General features: G+C 42.9%; 1 protein-coding gene across 2 annotated transcripts in view; it reads right to left on the reverse strand.

Moving 5' to 3' along the window:
• The window catches only part of UBA1 (ubiquitin like modifier activating enzyme 1), a 45,070-nt gene that overhangs the window by 23,766 nt on the left and 7,575 nt on the right, over positions 1-13,729 (reverse strand). Inside the window, exon 1 of one of the 2 annotated variants that reach the window (XM_081318840.1) lies at positions 2,953-3,080. The exons of the other annotated variant lie outside the window; for it this stretch is intronic. The gene's annotated coding sequence lies outside the window, so the exon portion shown is untranslated. Of the gene's footprint in view, positions 1-2,952; positions 3,081-13,729 lie in introns of those variants that run through there. 2 annotated transcript variants of the gene reach the window in all.

Genomic DNA, 13,729 nt, shown 5'->3' on the forward strand with positions numbered 1-13,729 from the left:
ATCAACCAACATATCAGATATGCTTCAGAAAAAATGGAGTTAAAAAGACTTAGCACAAATATAATAATCTCTGCTAGAGTCAAGGTGAAATGTAGTCCATCTGAGGATTTTCCATCTAACAAATGTCCATTTCCATTAGCTCAAAATGTCCCATGATTGACAATTTTGCAAATTGGTGCATATACCGAATGCTAGATAAAATTGATTTCAAAAATAAAGTTTCCAATCAAGAGATGAGACAAAAGCCTTATTAGAAATAAAATCAAAATTATTATGGATGCTGAAGATAAAAGTCTGTAAAATTTCACATTAGGACAAAGCTTCCTTAGGGTGAGTTTGTACATAGAAACCTGTATTTAATCTTTTATATATAAAGAGTAAATATAGATTTCTATAACCTTCTATAACATGTTAACCTTGCTTGGGGTTTGAGAAGAACTTGTAAAAGCATAATAATGGGCACAAATATTATGAGAAAGCATATGAGTTTAATGGACTAACTTAACTGCCACAAGTCCTATAACAAGTCTTATAATTCATCAGAACAGATTCCTTAAAAAGCTTAACACTTCAGGTTTTGTATGTCTGTTAAAAGGCATATGCTACAAAGACTATTAATTTTTTAAATTAATCCTGAGGTAATGAAAAGAAACAAAAAGCAAAACAAAGGCAATGCCCTGAGATCTTATATAAATGCCAAAATTAGATTCATAATCCTATGCTTTCTATCTGGAATTCAGTTTCCAAACATCTTGACCTCTATAAAAGAAAGCATACCACAGAATTGGAGATAATACATTTTAAATAGTTTTGGCCTACAGGAAAGAAAGTTAAAACACATAGATAATTCTGATCTAAGTTCTGAGCTTTTCTACTATAAAACTCAGAAGTCATGAATGAAAACACAATACATCTTTTCTTCCTCTTTACAGCTATCTCAGGTTAAAGTTATGATATCTGAAGAAATAGTTACAAATAAAAATAATTGCCATGGAAACTTGACCTGGCATATTAAGTATCAATTCTTATTGGACCTACAAGATATAGCCAGTTAACTACAGTATGCATTCCAAGAAAAGACTGCCAATAAAGGATAAAAATTAAATAGGACAATCTTTTAATTAGCTTCTTGTGCAAGACAATTAAGTCACAAATCAGTTCAGGCAGACTTACCAGAATCACATTCAAGCTGCCCCATGACACACATGCACAGGCAGAGAAGTGCAAATATGGGCTACATTACAGCTAGATGGGATTACTTGACAAAGATGAACATTACATGACACACCTAGAGATACGTGAAAGGGCAATTGCTCTGATTGCCTCAAAATTCCTCACCTATCCCTTTTAATATATGAACTGGTAAGATGCAAACTACAGTACCTGTCCTCTGCCTTCCCTCTTTCAGTAAACACAGAGCCCACTCCAAAAAATGGATTCTCCAAGTTTAAAAACCCAGAGAGCAACTCTTGACATTCCTGGAAAACAAATCTCAGTTATAGAGAAAGTCAGTGGAAAACTAAAGGGTGGGGGAGGATTTTAGGAATAGATACTGAGATCACAACTGCAACCAAGGATGCAGAAAGCGCACAAGTGTTAAAAGTCAACTGGATTATACTCCTATCAAAGACCACTGAAGAATCTTAATTCCCTAGAGACCCACCCCCAAGAGAGAGAGAGAGAGAGAGAGAGAGAGAGAGAGAGAGAGAGAGAGAGAGAGAGAGAGAGAGGGAGGGAGGGAGGGAGGGAGAGAGAGAGAGAGAGAGAGAGAGAGAGAGAGAGAGAGAGAGAGAGAGAGAGAGAGAGAGAAATCCTTCACATATCCGCTTGCCATCTACTGGCAATGACTGAGATTCTGTTTTATCTCCTTTGTAACTCCACAGTAAACCAAAGGATACTGTAAAAAGAAGCACAAGTGGATTATACTCCTATCAAAGACCACTGAAGAATCTTAATTCCCTAGAGACCCACCCCCACCAGAGAGAGAGAGAGAGAGAGAGAGAGAGAGAGAGAGAGAGAGAGAGAGAGAGAGAGAGAGAGAGAGAGAGAGAGAGAGAGAGAGAGAGAGAGAAATCAATCCTTCACATATCCGCTTGCCATCTACTGGCAATGACTGAGATTCTGTTTTATCTCCTTTCTAACTCCACAGTAAACCAAAGGATACTGTAAAAAGAAGCACAAGTGAGCCGATATGGCCTCCCTCCACAAATACCGTTAGGACAGACGCTAAGCTCCCACCCAACCAATTCAAAATGCTTCCCACTCTTAACACTTGAGTCCAGGTGACTGAACCCGCCGCCCCCCCCCCCCGCCCTCTGGACTTTTTATTCGGGCTCCTTTGCAACCCGCATCCTCTCTTAACTTCCCTCCCCCCCCTCCCCAATCCTTCAGGACAGGACAGACCGAGCATCACAATCCTTCGCCGGGAAATGCGAGTCATTCCATTCAGTCTCTTCACAGAAGAGGAAGGGAATTTGAGCGGCGGAACCAAAGAGCAAGAAAAGAGGGGGGGGGATTTTTTCTGAATGGGCTGAAAACCCAGGGCGAAAGGCTAACAAGGAAGGAAGGAAGGAAGGAAGGAAGGAAGGAAGGAAGGAAGGAAGGAAGGAAGGAAGGAAGGAAGGAAGGAAGGAAGGAAGGAAAGGTTGCTCCTGCTAGAGGGCAGCTTGGCACCAGCCTGCCTCAGAAAAAGGGCGTTGAAAGGGAAGGGAAGCTGGAAATCCCGAGGCAGCTGAAGTAAAGAACGGAAGTGGGGAGGCAGATGAGGAGCAGTTGGCCGCAATGCTACTTGCCGGCGAGACGTGCTAGGCCTTTGCCGGCTTGGGAGAAGGAACCCTACCAAAGGGGGGAGGTGTTTCTATGGAGACCGGAGGGTTCCCTTGGAATGTCTCTCTGTTTCTAGGGAAATAGGCGACGGGAGAGGGAGTGGGAGGAAAAGGCCCCAAAGGTTACCAATGAGGCTGTGTCAGGCCCCGCCGCGGCCGCCGCTGCTGCCGAGTCACCGCTCTGCGCTGCTGCCGTTTCCTCCTCCGGCCTGCACTGACATAAGATGGCCGCGGCAGGGCCCGGAACAAAAACCTCCCCCGTGTGTCGCACAGGCTCCTATCTAGACTCGAGACTAAGCCCCAACCCATTGGATTCAGCCAGCGTCCGTCACACAGAGGCTCGCCCTGATAGGCTAAAGGAGAAACGTCGCGTGAGGCCACGCCCACTGACCTGGGGAATCTGCCTCCTTTTATGATGAAAAAAACTGATGTGGGGAAGCCCCTCCCCGCCCGGCCTCAGCCTTGAGGTAAAGAGGCGGCCCTTGCAGTATCAGGGCCACGCCCCTTCGAAACTTCACGCAAAGGCGGAGGAAACGAACGAGCTCAGCAACGCTTTAGGAATAGAAATGTGTATCTTACTCCTGAGCTAGAGAAAGATAAATACAATCCGTTATTTACAGGAACTGCAAGCAAGAGGGGTGTTTCGGCAGGAGAAGTGTTTCGCCAGTGTAGGGAAAAAAAACCTATACTTCTAAAAATTACCTTTGCTAGTAAGCAAGCATAAAAGCCTACAATATACTTTGCCTATCGAGAGTGTTAAAAGTACTTCTCTTACATAATGTCATTTATCCTTACAACAATTTATATTAGTACTGCTCGGGTCTCCCACTTGAGCAGGGGGCTGGACTAGAAGACCTCCAAGGTGCCTCCCAGCTCTATTCTAACTGTATAAAACAGGACAGTATAAATAATAATGGAAAAATGAGTTGCCCCAAATAAGTTATAGTAGTTTCAATCAGATATCTCCACTTGTTTTTACCAAAACATGTATGTCAAGCTCAACCACATAATAAAGAGGCAGTATGTTCTTTGTTCTTGCACAATCCAGCAACTATTTGTGCTCTTTCATACTGGTGAAACCAACACCCAACGCTGAAGATTTTCCAAGTATCGTAAGCCTTGTGCTCAAATCATGCATGAGTAAAATGAAACTACAGTACAAATCTTCTGCAATAATAAAAAAAGGCCAAGCTGTCAACATGAAGTCGGACTACACAAATCTGCAAAGAACAAGTGTAATAATTTCTGCTGCATACTTGTGGTAAGCATTCATCATGGCTATTTGCTTTAACACAGTTATAAGATATCAAGGGATCCCAATCATTGAACTTTTATGCCTACTGAAAACTGATTCAAAAATATCAAATCACATTCATCTCATCTCAATGCGTTTATAAAATACTGTTCTATTCTTTCAGATATCACAAAGACCAAATAAGGGAAACAAAAATGAAAAGATCTCAACAGGTTTTCACTATTGTAACCTACTCCAATCTGAAGGGTTCAACAAGCACCTTACAATTGTTAATTGACATGCTCCCTGTAGTCTCTCTCATACATGAGCTGCATTTGAATAATTATTTGTCTTCTGTCTTTCCCTCCCCATCTCATCCCATCTAAATCCTATATCACTCTAGCCACTCTGTTGTGTCTGATTAGGTGAACTGAGGCTTATGGTTTATATATTTTGTAAGTTGTAAAAGTTGCTACAGATGACTTTTGAAATAATCATACCTCAACCAATCACTACAGAGATATTATAACGACAAAAATAAATGGAAGATACTGTATGTCACGTAGAGGAAATATGGGTTTTTAAGAGCCTCCATACTGTCATCCTTTAAAGGTAAAGGTTCCCCCGCACATGCATGCTAGTCGTTTTTGACTCTAGGGGCCGGTGCTCATCTCCGTTTCAAAGCCGAAGAGCCAGCGCTTGTCCGAGGACGTCTCCGTGGTCATGTGGCCGGCATGACTAGACGCCAAAGGCGCACGGAACGCTGTTACCTTCCCACCATAGTGGTCCCTATTTTTCTACTTGCATTTTTACGTGCTTTCAAACTGCTAGGTTGGCAGAAGCTGGGACGAGTAACAGGCGCTCACTCTGTTACACGGCACTCGGGATTCGACCCACCAAACTGCCGACCTTCTGATCGACAAGCTCAGCGTCCTAACCCACTGCGTCCCCACTGTCATCCTTTAGGAAGGCCTTAAAAAACTAGCTCTTGCCTGCCCTAGTGCTTACTGGAAGAGCCAGGATTTCAGTTTTTTTCTCTTCCGTCAGGGCAGGTGTTTCATTGTTTTAATGCCTGTCAATGTATGCTAAAAGCTTTAAAAGCTGCTTTGAATCACTAGCCAACTGAGTGTCTCTATAAAGATAGTACTCTATGACAATTGGAACCAAGATTACTGTAATTAGTGCCGTCATAAAGTAAGACATCACATGAACCCACCAACTTAGGATGGAAATCCTGGCACTTCCTCTTAAGGTCATTAACCCAGAATTATGGGCTTTTAAGAAAGCACCCATCCCAACCCAAGACATTCTGGGCTCATCTCTCCCAGTCCCAAGCCTCACTAAGGTAAGAAACCACATCCAACTCCCCCACACACACACACACACATACACCTGTCACCCTCCCATTTCTGCCCTTTCACTGCCTGGCACTTTGCCTTGCAGGATGGAAAGCAGCTCCATATAATTGCAGGGTGGAAAGCAGCCCCACAACTGCAGGCTTTGGGGCTGCTGGCCAAGGCCCAGGAACCCTCAGTCACATCAACAAACTCCAGCAAGCATTTGTTTGCCTATATGCCTTCTCTCCCAGTTCCCCCGCACAATCTGTCAGCCCTCTCAGATAAGCCAGAAAGGAAATATGACTTCATGCGATAATTCTACTTTATTGTAAGTCCTCTTTAACAGAATCTTGCAAGTCTGAAGATACAAATTTCCTACTGCCACTTTTAACCATCTCATCAATCAGATCAAGTCCTTCCTAAGTTTATTCCTCTAACAATTAAGCCCTTGGAGGCCCCCTCCTTTCTCTTATCTGATTGTTTCCTAGGCAGAATCTCTTTCCCTCAGTCCTCAAGGTCATCCACACATTCTATTACATGTACCTACTGTCAGCCATAGCCAAAGCAGAAGTGCCTTGCTGCCTTTGCTGCCTCCTTTTTGAACTCATAGCCGCCATGCTACATTAGGCACTCCTGCTTCTCCAGCAAACACTTCTACATGTGGCTTTCCAGCCCACTCCAGCAGCACAGTGCCAAGCTACAGAACTCATGAAATCCCATCAAGTGCCACCGAACATCTATTTGCCCAGCTGCTCTCTCCCAATTCCCCGCAATGACCTATTGCCTTTTGCGCCCAGCTGTTGTTCCCGAAGGCTTGCAATTTCGAAAGCACAATGAGCCACTTGTAAGGAATGCTCACTGGGGAATTGAGACAGCAAAGGTAATAAGGTGGGTGCAAAAGGCCAGCATGGGGAATTGGGAGAGAAGGCAGTTGGTCAGACAGATGCTTGCAGAGGCTTCATGGGCACTGCAGCTTGGCACTAGACTGCTGCAGCAGGCTGGGGGAGTCATATGCAGGAAGCCAGAAAAGGAGGAGTTCCTGGAATAGCATAGAAACTGCAGGCCTGAAAAGGAGAAAGCAAAGACACGGAGGCACTTCTTTTTTGGCCACAGCGGCTGCATGCCAAAGACAAAAGGTCAGTGCAGGAAACTGGGAGAGAAGGCAGATGAATGAATGCTTGCTGGTGCTTGCTGGTGTAGGTTAGGATGACTGACTCTTTCCGGGGCATGGCAAATAGCCTCAGAGACGCACAGTTCTGGGGCAACTTAGGGTCCTACAAAGCAGGGTGCAGGTGGCCAAAAGGGCATAGATAGAGCGAGATAGGCAGGTGTGAGGACTGGAAACAATCCCCCCTCCCCCCCCCTGTTGTAGGTGTGAATGGACTGCCAAGAATTTTGATTACACGATCGCAAGGGTATTGTGATGACCGTAACTATGGGCACAGGTCATAAGTGCTTTTTTTCAGCTCTATGGTTGCAGCTTCAAATGGTTGCTGATTGAATGGTCGTAAGTCAAGAACAACCTGTATGCTGAATTAATAATAAATCTAATAAACATAATTAAAAAGCCCACCACCAAAATAGCAATATGTAGCAGTAAGAAGCAACCTGGGAACACAGCAAAGGTTCTCTCATAACAGTCTGCTATAACTCTAGGCCAGGGGTAGGCAACCTCGGCTCTTTTATGACTCATGGACTTCAACTCCCAGAATTCCTCAGCCAGCATAGCTATGCTGGCTGAGGAATTCTGGGAGTTGAAGTCCATGAGTCATAAAAGAGCCGAGGTTGCCTACCCCTGCTCTAGGCACAATCAGCAATGACAAAGGTCCCTGCTTAATGGATTAGGGCTCAAGACGTCTTTTACTTATCTATTGGTCCTGGGCCAGACACTATCTTTCAGCTTAAACCAACTCACCCAAAATAAGATGGAGCTTACACACTATGCATATTGTCCCAAGTACTTTGTGATGAATAGATATCAGAAACATAACACAAAAATCATTCCTTAAAAAAATCCTTTGTGTGTCGCTGTTTCATTATAAGAGAAGGCAGAGCACTCCTAAAGGAAGTATTGGATGAACTCATAAATTGCCTAGAAAATCCAATGTATTTCTTTGCCACGCTTTTAAGCCTAGCAGATTTATATGTAGAAAGTGCTACACTACCTCTAGATTACTGTACCTCTGGACACCACTATACACATTATATCAACATAGAAATGGCTTTTAAGAACAGGGTTAACTGAATAAATCTCATTTATGTAGCAAATATATATAAATGAGACTCTAGGCAGCATAAAATAAAAGAGTTAAAACAAATATTAAAAACAAACATAGATAAAAACCAAGACTGCAGGAGAATGGACAACATCCTAAATATAATACAACTATCTTGTTGGCTTCTTATTCCCATGGAATCCCCAAAGATGCTGAAAAAAATGTTTTAAGGGCTTTCTACGAGGCTGGTAGAGATGGGGCTAAGCTCACCTTGGGAAGGATGGTGTTTCAGAAAGCATGAGCCACAGCAGAAAAAGCTTGTCTCCTGAGTCTCATCAAATGGAGCTCTTTAGCAGAAAGGGCACATAAGATACCACTCCTGCCAGGTGGAGTTCACTCAACATACTAAGTCGTAAGCCACTCTTTACCAACTGCAATAGCTGGATTCACACATCTCAACCTATGTTTGGTTTGTTTGGCATTATGAACCCAAGCACTTCTAATACTTGACGTCTTTGAACAAAAGGCTGGGAAGTTGGGCTCTTAATGGACAGATATTGTATAAATTTTTAAAAGGTAGTCAAAAACAACATATAAATATATCTTTCTAATCTTTGCTGTGTGATATATTATTAATGTGCAAAATGTAATACATTTTTGTGGAGCTTTGTGACTGCCCAGCTCTAGAGATAATTTAGCAGAGATCATTTCACAAGGTTTGTCACTTCTAAAATTAGTATATGTGTATATTTATAAATACATGTATTACATACTCAGAATGTAACATATACCATTTCATTTCTGACTATGAATGTGTATGCAAAAATGAGTGCTTTTCCATATAAGGTTTGATATAAAAATTAGGTCCACACATGATGCTAAGCCAAAATATGGTCTGCTTGACTTTAGGTTAGCATATTGTCCAAATCTAGCCATTGTGATTTTAAATGGTTTATGGCTTAGCTTGCTGAACAAGCAAGATCATTACCATTTATCCATATGATTAGGAAACCGTGGTTTAATATGTTATGCGAACTAGGTTCAATTATTTCTTCTTTCAAAATGGACTTTTTAGAAAGTTCAAGGGATAAAGGATATGTTTCCCACAGATTTCAAACTGTTTGAAGACTGGAGAAGGAAATGACAACACATTTCAGTATCCCGCACAGAAGCCAAATGGACATTCACAAGGCCAATATCAGCACGATACAGAAAGCTGAGACCCCCACCCCCACCCCGATTTAGAAAGTATCCATCAAGCTACTCAGAAAGAACAAACAGCGGGTAAGCAAGAAAAACACTAATGTTTATGATGTGGCTGCTGAAAGGATGACCACCTGCTGATATGTTCATAGCCAAAAGGAAAATTTAATGCTGCAAAGATATGTACAGTTAAACCACTGATATGTGGAATGTCAGAGCAACAATTTGATGCTCCCAGAACAGAAATGTCAAGAATGTAGTCAGACATTCTGGAAGTTACCAAAGAGAAAATGGACTGGAATGGATCACTTCAGAAGAACATCAGATTTACTGTGGAGAAGAAAACCATTGCAGAAATGAAGTAGCCATCGTTTTAAAATAAAAGGGTAAAGAGGTAAGTGTTTTGGTTCATCCCCCTACAATTAAACTAATCAGTAGCACAGTGATCCAAGTCTATCCTCCAAACACAGATGCAGAGGTTGAACATTTCTATGGCAACTTGCAACTCCTTGTCAATGTAACACAAAACAAAAGAAAAAGAAAAAAGACCTCATATTACTCAGAGGAGACTGCAATGCTAACACTGGAAGTAAAATGGCATCTGGAATAATAAATTTGGGCTCTATATACAAAATTAAATAGGAGACAGACTAACATTCTGACAAGGGGATTCAGTGTTTATAACAAACATTTCAGTAATGTCAACAATTAGTCTGTATATCACCAGATGAATAACCTCAAAATCAAATCACTAACTGTAGCAAAGATGTAGAAATAATATTCAGCTCACAAACTCCTTGCAAAATTACAACTAAACATAAAGAAAATGAATATAATCATCAGAGCAACAGGAAGTGACCTTAGCAACATGCCACCTGATTATACATTGGAGGTACAGAAGAGATTTAGCTGATTAGATCTGACAAATACAAGGCCTAGAGACTGAGAACTCTGGACTGAAATTTATGACATCATTGAGGATGAGGCAAAGAAAAACACCCCAAAATGAGAAACCATAAAAAGATCCGCTGACACACTGAAAATAACTAAAAAAAGGCAAAAACAAAAAGCTACGCAGAAAAATGTGCCTGAATGCTTGCTGAGTTCCAGCAAAGAGGAGACAATCAGTTATATCTAAAGAAATGACGCCATTTTATGGGAAGGATAATAGGCTTTTAAAAATAGAAATCAAGAGAACCGTTTATGTAAAGATGAGCAAACTTAAAGACCGAGAAAAATGATATAAAGAAGAGGTGATGTGGTTTTATGAAACAACTATGCCAAAATAATTCCGAAACGGATACCTATGCTGAAGTTAGAACAGTGGTGGCGAACCTATGGCACACGTGCCATAGAGGCGGCACTCAGATCCCTCTCTGTGGGCACGCATGCCGTCGCCCAGCCCTGCCTCCCCCCGTGGCCCCCTCACCAGCAGGCCCCCCCCGGAGGAGTCGACCCCCGAGCGTGGCCTGCACGGAGCAGCACAGCCAAGGATATGGCAGCTGGGCAGAGGGGACAAGACTGCCCTTGCACCCTGTTGCACAGTTGATGCTGCGGGGCATGGGCAGAGGGTGTAGCCGCCATGGCACTGCTGGGATGCCTGGGCGATCTGCAGCGGGCCGTGGAGGCGGTGAATGGCCTTGCAGGTGGGCAGGGTGGGGGCGGGGCGGAAGAGGGGCAAGTGGGGGGCAGGGCAGGGCCAGGTTTGGGGCACTCGGTCTCTAAAAGGTTCGCCATCACTGAGTTGGAACATAGAATCATAAGGCTGAAAGGGACCTTGGAGGTCATCTTAAATGACCCCTAGAAAATTTTGCTAATGACAAAGCTGCAGAATTGGATGAAGTATCAGAAAAAGTACAATTTTACGAGATGACGCAGTTAAGCACTGCTTGTAGTCTATAAACAGGTATGGAAAACAGAGCAGTGGACAAAGGACTGGAAGATATCAATTTATATTCCAAAAGCAAAAAAAAAATACCACAGGTATACAGTAGTTCAATTTAGTGACTCTGCAAAATTACTATGGCACTGAAAAAAGTGACTTAGAACTGTTTTTCACACTTGTGACCATTGCAGCATCTCTAGGATCATGTGATCAAAATTCTGACTCTTGGCAACTGACTCATGTTTATGATGGTTGCAATGTCCTGGGGTCATGTGATCACCTTTTGTGACTTTCTGACAAGCAAAATCAATGGGGAAGACAGATTCACTTATCAACCATGTTACTAACATCTGCAGTAATTGACTTAACAACTGTGGCAAGAAAGGTCATAAAATGGGCCGAAAACTCACTTAACAAATATCTCCCTTAGCAACAGAAATTTTGGGCTCAGTTGCGGTTGTTACTCGAAGAAGTAGATGAGGTACCTGTGGACATATTGCTAACGTTCAATGGATAATGAGAAATGCAGGGGAACTCCCAAAAAATAAATAAATCTACTTTTACTTTACCGATTATATACTTAACTGTATAGACTACAACAAACTCTTGATGGTCTTTTAAAAAAGGAGGTCCCCAACCTTTTGGGCACCAGGGACCGGTTCCGTGGAGAAAGGTTTTTCCACGGACCAGAGAGCACGTAGTTTTGTGTGCTGCCTGCATCCCACGGATGGGGCTTTGCTTGTTTGTGTGGACCGGTCGCTGGCGTGCCACGGACAAGTACTGGTCCACGGCCCAGGGGCTGGGGATTCCTGTTTTAAAACATGGACCTATTTGAGCTATCTTACATGTTCACTGAAGAATTTATATATTGACCAGAAAGAAACAAAACACAATACAGAATAACTAATAATTAATGTAATGGGAGTTCACCCCATCCACTTGGGTCTTGAACCTGGGCTGTCAGCTTTCCAGTTGACGAGCTCAGCTTCTTTAACTGCTGAGTCATCATGCCCCTAAGGTTCTATATTATCTCTTTATTTCAACTACTGTACTTGCAGTATATGAGAAATGCTGGACTAGAAGAAATAAAAATTGGCCTTAACATTTCTGGAAAAACATCAGTAGCTGGAACAACACAACTTTGATGTCTAAAAATAAGGAAAACTTAAAGAACCTCCTGTTGAAGGTGAAACAAGAGTGCAAAGGCCAGTCTACTGCTTTCTTTTTTTAAAAAAGCTAAGATTTTGTCAATAAGCAGTGCCATCCCAATGCAAATACATGTATACAGTAGTTGAAGTAGTAAGAGATGCTCTTCCTGTGTTTGAAAATTCACAGAAATGGGAATTGTAGTAATAATACAAAGTGATGTCCGCTACTTGATTGTCATGACTGTCATCATGACAATCGAGATGAAATTTTAAACTGGAGAGATATCACACTGACTATGAATATACCTAGCTATATTCTGCGACCAGAATTTCCGTTGCCGAGTTATTTGGTTGTTAGGTAAAACATCATGTGACCAGAGTTCCAATAGTCCCAGTTGCAATTGTTAGACCAGGACAGTGCCTACATTAGGTAAGGACCTCACACTTCTCCTGCCCTGTTGCGCTTGCCTTTGCTTCAGCTCCGCCAACCTGCCTATCTACCCACCATCTCTGCCCTTTTGGTTGCCTAGCACCCTGCTGCCTATCCTTGCCACCTGCACTGCCTGCAGCTGACCTATGACATCTTCTTCCCCCTGAAGCCAACGCCCCAGAAGACAAGTTCAAGATCCAAAAAGATCTTGACAGACTTGAACACTGGGGCCTATCTAACAAAATGAAATTTAACCTAGATAAAAATAAGGATTTATATGTAGGCAAGAAAAACCAACTGTACAGGTACAGCTCAGTGAAACATGGCTTAATGCCAATAACTGGAAGCGGGATCTTGCAGTCCTAATGGACAATCACTTAAATATGAGTTAGCAGTGTGCGGCAGCAGCCAAAAAAGGCAATGCAATCCTAAAAGGTAAAGGTAAAGGTAAACGTTCCCCTGCACATGTGTGCTAGTTGTTTCCAACTCTAAGGGCCGGTGCTCATCTCCGTTTCAAAGCCGAAGAGCCAGCGTTTGTCCAAGGACGTCTCCGTGGTCATGTGGCCGGCATGACTAGACGCCAAAGGTGCACGGAACGCTGTTACCTTCCCACCGTAGTGGTCCCTATTTCCTAGGCTGCGTTAATAGAGGGATCAAGATTATGTGAAGTTCTAATACTGCTTTACAAAGCCTTAGTAAGATCACACTTGGAATACTGCATCCAGTTTGGGTCGCCACAATATAAAAAAGATGTTGAGACTGTGAAAAAGAGTGCAGAGAAGAGCAAGAATGATTAGGAGGCTGGAGGCTAAAAGAAGAATGGTTATAGGAATTGGGTATGTCTAGTCTAATGAAAAGAAGGACTAGGGGAGACATAACAGTGTTCCAATATTTGAGGGGTTCCTAGAAAGATGAGGGAATCAAACTATTTTGCAAAGCACCTAAAGGGATGACAAGAAACAATGAACAGAAACTAAGGAGAGACACAACCTAGAACTAAGGAGAAATTTCCTAATGGTGAGCGCAATCAACCAATGGAACAGCTTGATTTCAGAAGTTGTGGGTGCTCCGTCACTGGAAGCTTTCAAAAAGAGACTGGACAACCATTTATCTGAAATGGTCTAGGCCAGGGTCTCTTGCTTGAGCAGGGGGTTGGACTAGAAGACCTCCAAGGTCCCTTCCAATTCTATTATTCTATGTTCTATGCTGGTCCAGCATCCAGGCCCTGAACTATGTAGAACAGGGTTGCGGAGCCTTGTCTGCCAAAGACAGCTTGCCAGGCCTGGTTGGGGAGAAGGCAGTGGAATGGCAAGCTGTGCTGCTCTCCATTGCTGGGTGAGGCAAGGACAGCCGATGGCAGCTCCCAGACAAAGTTGGAGAGGCTCTGCGGGAGGCACCATTTTGGGTGGTAGCAGAACTGAAGGAAGCAGAAAGAGGCAGGCTTCCCAGAG

This window comes from Vipera berus (genome assembly GCF_964194415.1).
Source record: "Vipera berus genome assembly, chromosome: 2".
NCBI lineage: Eukaryota > Metazoa > Chordata > Lepidosauria > Squamata > Viperidae > Vipera > Vipera berus.